Source organism: Camellia sinensis, chromosome 7, assembly GCF_055761805.1.
Source record: "Camellia sinensis isolate YWXY chromosome 7, ASM5576180v1, whole genome shotgun sequence".
Taxonomy (NCBI): Eukaryota; Viridiplantae; Streptophyta; class Magnoliopsida; order Ericales; family Theaceae; genus Camellia; species Camellia sinensis.
The window spans coordinates 67,584,357-67,590,356 of NC_138967.1; positions in this window are offsets into that span (position 1 = coordinate 67,584,357).

The following is a 6,000-nucleotide window of genomic DNA, read 5'->3' on the forward strand; positions in this document are numbered from 1 at the left end:
AGTGGTTTTGAAAATATTCTTCTGATTTTGGGAGACGCTAGTGATCCTCTTCTAATCACCTGAAAAGGAATAAACACTCCGGTTGGGGGTGCAGGAATTAGCACTCCGACGGGCAAGTCAGTCTTTACACTCAAGTTTACTTGTATTCTAAATTAAGCATAATAGTTCTCACATACCTCTTACTGGCTGATCTTCTTCTATTTATATCCTTTCTCTCTTAGGCCTCGGGATTAGGCCCACTTTCTGTTCGTCATTCGGCTTCCTTTGTAGCAAACTGCTTTTTACTCGGCCCTTGCCCTATTCGGCTATTTGACTGAATAGGGTAGGATTTGGCCGTGGTATGAAGCCAAATACTATACATACATTCCAGTTCCCCAAGTTCATATACTCGGCCTATTTACGACCCCCATTATTCGGCCCCCACAATTGCCCCCCAAACATTCCACTAATGACAGTTGGTTGGAACATTTGGTTTCGAACTCAAAAAGTCAGAGCCGAAATTCGGCGGCTGCCTCCATTCCGATGCAGATGTTTGAACACACGCTTCTCGGTCATCATTTCAACTTCCCGCCCCTTCGTACTCCTACTTATTATGATTTAAAATTTTGACGTCTTTTCAAATACGCACGCTTTTAGATACTTGCCGCTGGACTGTCTTCCGCGTTATCTCTGCAACTTCCTTTCCTTCACTATCCTCTTCGTCTCTCATAAGTTCTCTCCCTCTCTGTTCTAAGTCCTGTTACCTGGTTTGTTTTTGGTTTCGAGCATTCGTGTAGACTATACGAAATGGCGAAACACTTGAAAGATCTCCTCTCTTCAGATCGAATTTTTGGCTTCCGACTCTATTTTTCCATTCCTGATGACGTCCGTCTGTCATTCGTGACAGACGGCGCCCTCGTTATGGAGAGGGCTGATGAATCCACGATCGTCTTCCCTCTCCTATCAATCGCAGAGGGTGGAGTTCGATTCCCACTTCATCCACTCCTTAGGGCTGTGCTCTCCTACTGGGGTTTAATCCCTTCCCAACCCAATGTTAATTTTTTTAGAATCGTAATGGGGATTATCGCACTAAACCATCACCTTAGGATTAACCTCGGCATTCCTGCTATTAGGCATTGTTATGCCTTGGCCAAGTCTTTTGGTCGACATGGGCGTTACTTCCTTAGGGCCAAAGATACCGACCATCAACTAGTGACTTTGCTTTCCAGCTCTGGGAAGCGAGTCGATGATGTTATGGTCGTTATCTACGGTAATTGGGAATTCGACGAAGGTGAGGATCTCCTCAATCCTGTTCCCAGACGGAGGGGCGAACCAGGTGGCCACGTAGCTTCTTTTATTTATTTTTTGTTATATTCATAAAGCTTCGTTTTCGAGACCTCATGGCTTTGCTTGTGCAGGGAACGATTTGAAGAAAGTCCTGACTTCAACCAACGATGTCGTTCTTTCGGAAATCAAGGTTGCGCTCAGATATCTCGGCTGGCCGAGTCTTCAAAAACAGGGGAGGGCGGCCCACATTTTTCTCCGCTACGACCCAACCTATACGACCTTCTCGGCGGCAGAGAACATCCCAGTTCCGAAAGGTGAGGAGTTTCTTATCGCCCTTATCCTAACCGATTTCAAGAGTTTGAGGCAAGTCGGTCTTGAGGGGTCCGATTCGGAACGACTAGAAGTAGCTGAGGCTGCCGAGTCCAATCAGTCCGAAACCGAAGTTTTCGAGGCTTTACAGTTAGCCTTTGAAGAAGCCGGCCTCAACTCAGCCGACCCTCCGTCCACTTCGGGCCAAGAGGACCTTCCACTCGACGACATTTTTCACGGTCTGGAGGACCTTCCCAGCTCTTACCCCGAAGACATGGCTGGGTTAAGCCTCACACAACTTGCCAAAAAGGCGAACACGGAAAGGATGACAGCACGACAAAGGGCAGAGGCTATTCGAACCGGAGTACCTCCTGCTACCGAAACTCAGCCCTCCCTGCCTGTTAGCGAATCTCAGCCCTCCTTACCTATTATTGAGGGGACGGTAGAAAACCGAAGTGCCGAGGTCGAGTTGGTTGTGCAGGCCGATCGAGAGGCTGAACTAAGGGCAGGGAAGCGCTCTGCCGAGGTTGAGGCCGACTCAGAAGATAACCGCGTCGATAAATAACCTCATTTAGAGGAATCACATGTGATCGTGCCTTTCGTTATTCAACCAAAAATAAAAAACACGCCGATCCCTTCTGATGCTTTGGTAATTAAAGATCCAGCGCACTTAGCATGGCTACATCTGTTTCACTGCCGGCTGACAAGGCGACTTTCCGGGAGGAGCCGGATCTGGTTTCAATAGCATTGGCCGCGCAATCGGCATTTTTGGTATAAATCTTGACTTTGTCTTTTCACCTTATGCAAATACTATTTTGGTCTTAACTTCCTATTTTGCAGACCGTCGGAAGGATAGCGGAGATGGGCCGTCGCCATCATAACGCCATCGAACAGCTCGGTCGTCTTCAGACGGAAGTTGAGGGCCAAAGGAGCAGGGCCGAGTTTGAGGCTTTAAGGGCGAAGATGGAAGGCGCGCGGGCCGAAGCCAAGATAGAGAGGGCACGAAATGCGGAGGAACTGAGATTAGCCGTCGAGAGGAGGGCGGACGCGAGCGAGGGGGCGTTGAAATTGGCCCAGGAGGCGGTCTCCAAACTGGAGGCTGAGTTGGAGGAAGTAAAGAAGGCGAAGGAAGCGGCCGACTGGGAGGCTTCTAAGGCATTAGAAGCCGGGAAAAGTGCTGCCCTTGCCGAATATGTAGACGAAGTTTCCAAATTTGAAAATCAGGGATTCAAACACGGCTGGCTCAAAACCCTTGCTGTTGCTGATGTGACATTGGCTATGCCAATTCCATACGAGCAAGTGGATATTGAGCCGCTGGAGTCTGACTCCGAGGATTAATTTGGGCCACACCTTTTTTGCTTGTTGTTTTGCTTTTTGCTTGCTATTTTGTTTTTTGCTTGCTGTTTTAGGAGTTTTCGAATGTATTTTTATAGCTTTTTGTTTGGTAATTTTCATGTGTAAAATGGCTACAATTTGTGCCCAATTTCTTAATGAAAATTTCCTTTTTTGCCTTGCTATTATCTGTGCTAGCTTTTGTTATTGATGAATGATATTGCTGTTGATTTCAAGATGGCTACACTTTGTTTTTAATACCAAGTATCGATCGGCATTAGGCATCAACATTTGGCCGATCAGATTAATAAATCTGCCCTTTCCTCAGCCAGTGCACGAGCTTCGTTAGCCGAATAGGCCTAGTTCGTGGAATGGCTACGGCATAAATCTATCGGCATTTGCTTAAATACTTGGCCGATCAGATTAATAAATTTGCCCTTGCCCCAGCCAGTGCACGAGCTTCGTTGGCCGGATAAGTCTAGTTCGTGGAATGGCTGCAGCATAAATCTATCGGCATTTGCTTAAATACTTGGCCAATTAGATTAATAAATCTGCCATTGCCCCAGCCAGTGCACGAGCTTCGTTAGCCGAATAAGCCTAGTTCATGGAATGGTTGCGGCATAAATCTATCTGCATTTGCTTAAATACTTGGCCGATCAGATTAATAAATCTGCTCTTGCCCCAGCTAGTGCACGAGCTTCGTTAGCCGAATAGGCCTAGTTCGTGGAATGGCTGCGGCATAAATCTATCGGCATTTGCTTAAATACTTGGCCGATCAGATTAATAAATCTGCCCTTGCCCCAGCCAGTGCACGAGCTTTGTTAGTCGAATAGGCCTACTTCGTGGAATGGCTGCGGCATAAATCTATCGGCATTGGGCTTCTGGCGTTTGGCACTAATGACGTCGCCTCGGGGGCACTCATTTTTATTCAGCCTCGATTTGAACTAGCTTGGGGCAGGGGCGAATGTCAAACAGACTGTTTTTCAACAGTAGAGGAGAAGGACAAACACTGGCTGAGCTAGATACTGCGATGAATCGCAGCAGCGAGCCTACGTACGCGGGAGGAAGAATGTCCAAGGAAAGGGAAAAACGTCAACCTCCAAGCCGTCAAAGCAGATCACCCCGAAGAGAGAAGCAGCAACGGGAAGCTCCCCGCGACCATGACCGAGGAATGAGCCAGACGCGACGCCACGACCATTGAGTTTTGCGGTGTTCGTGGGGAATAAACCGATGACTGAGGCAGATTCCACCGTTAATGACCCGGGTGTAGCGGTCGAGTTCGCTCGACAGATCTTTTCACCGGAAGTCCAACAATCGATGGTTGGACGACAAGATTTCGAAGTGTTTCTAGAAGGTATCCATGGGGCGATGAAGGGGCTGTACACCGCCTACGAAGTCGGCATGCGTCTGCGCGCCACGCGGAGGGAGATGGGGAAAATGGACGAACGAATCCGCAGTTCGGAGGCTCGTGCGAAGAAAACCGAAGCGTGAGCTTAGGGAGCTTAGGAAGGCTAAAGCCGCCGAGTCGTATGCGGTGGGTCAATCTAACCCGATTGTGGAAGAGAGGGTGACCCAACGGTTATTGAGTCATGCCATCACCGACCGAGATATGGCAAGCATGTTTGCCGTAGAAAATGCGAGGGCTAAGGGTTATGAATAAGGCTTCCATGCTGGCTGGAAGGTTGGGATCGACAAAATGAAAGAGAAACTTGCAGAGGAGGCCTGTCGATACGAGAATCGGGGCTTTAAGCACGGTTGAATCGCGGCACTTCAGGCTGCGGAGGCTCTCCGAGCAAAGGGTGTCGATTTGGCGTTGCTGCTGGACTATCGTGATCGTTTGCCCTTTTCCGTCTTTGAAGTCAAAAGGAGCGATGATGAAGGAGACGCCGCATAAAAATATTCGTTGTAATGTTCAAACGCGGATTGCGTCTAAAATTATGTAATTATTGGTTGGTCGAATAAAAAGAGTTTATTTTCAATGTTTATAGTTTTTGTTCGGCACACACGAGCTTGCATGTGTTTTATTGTATAAATGTTTGAACAAACGTATTTCGGATGATTGAATGGACATTATTTAATCGACATCATTATGTTACGCACAGCTCGAACATCCACGAAAGGGGATCCGAATCTGGATTCTTAATCGGCCCGAAGACGTCGTGTGCCGATGGGGCTCTGAATCCGGAGTTTTTTTCTGGCCAATCGTGATATCCACGAAGGGCACTCTGAATCCGGAGGCTTTTTCGGCCCAAAGATGTCATGCGCCGATGGGGCTCCGAATCCGAAGTCCTGTTCTCGCCAATCGTGATATCCACGAAGGGCGCTCCAAATCCGGAGGCTTTATCGGCCCAAAGACGTCATGTGCCGATGGGGCTCTGAATTCGGAGACTTTATTTGGCTAATCGTGATATCCACGAAGGTCGCTCTGAATCCAGAGGCTTTATCGGCCCAAAAACGTCATGCACCGATGAGGCTCCGAATCCAGAGACTTTATTTGGCCAATCGTGATATCCACGAAGGGCGCTCCGAATCCGAAGGCTTTATCAGCCCAAAGACGTCATGCGCCGATGGGGCTCCGAATCTAGAGTTTTTCTGGCCAATCGTGATATCCACAAAGGGCGTTCCGAATCCAGAGGCTTTATCGGCCCAAAGACTTCACGCGCCGATGGGGCTCCGAATCCGGAGGCTTTATTTGGCCAATCATGACATTCACGAAGGGCGCTCCGAATCCGGAGGCTTTATCAGCCCAAAAACGTCATGCGCCAATGGGGCTCCGAATCCGGAGACTTTATTTGGCCAATCGTGATATCCACGAGGGTCGCTCCAAATCCGAAGGCTTTATCGGCCCAAAGACATCATGCGCCGATGGGGCTCCGAATCCAGAGAATTTATTTGGCCAATCGTGATATCCACGAAGGGCGCTCCGAATCCGGAGGCTTTATCGGCCCAAAGACGTCATGCGCCGATGGGGCTCCGAATCTGGAGACTTTATTTGGCCAATCGTGATATCCACGAAGGACGCTCTGAATCCGGAGGCTTTATCGGCCCAAAGACGTCATGCGCCAATGGGACTCCAAATCTGGAGACTTTGTT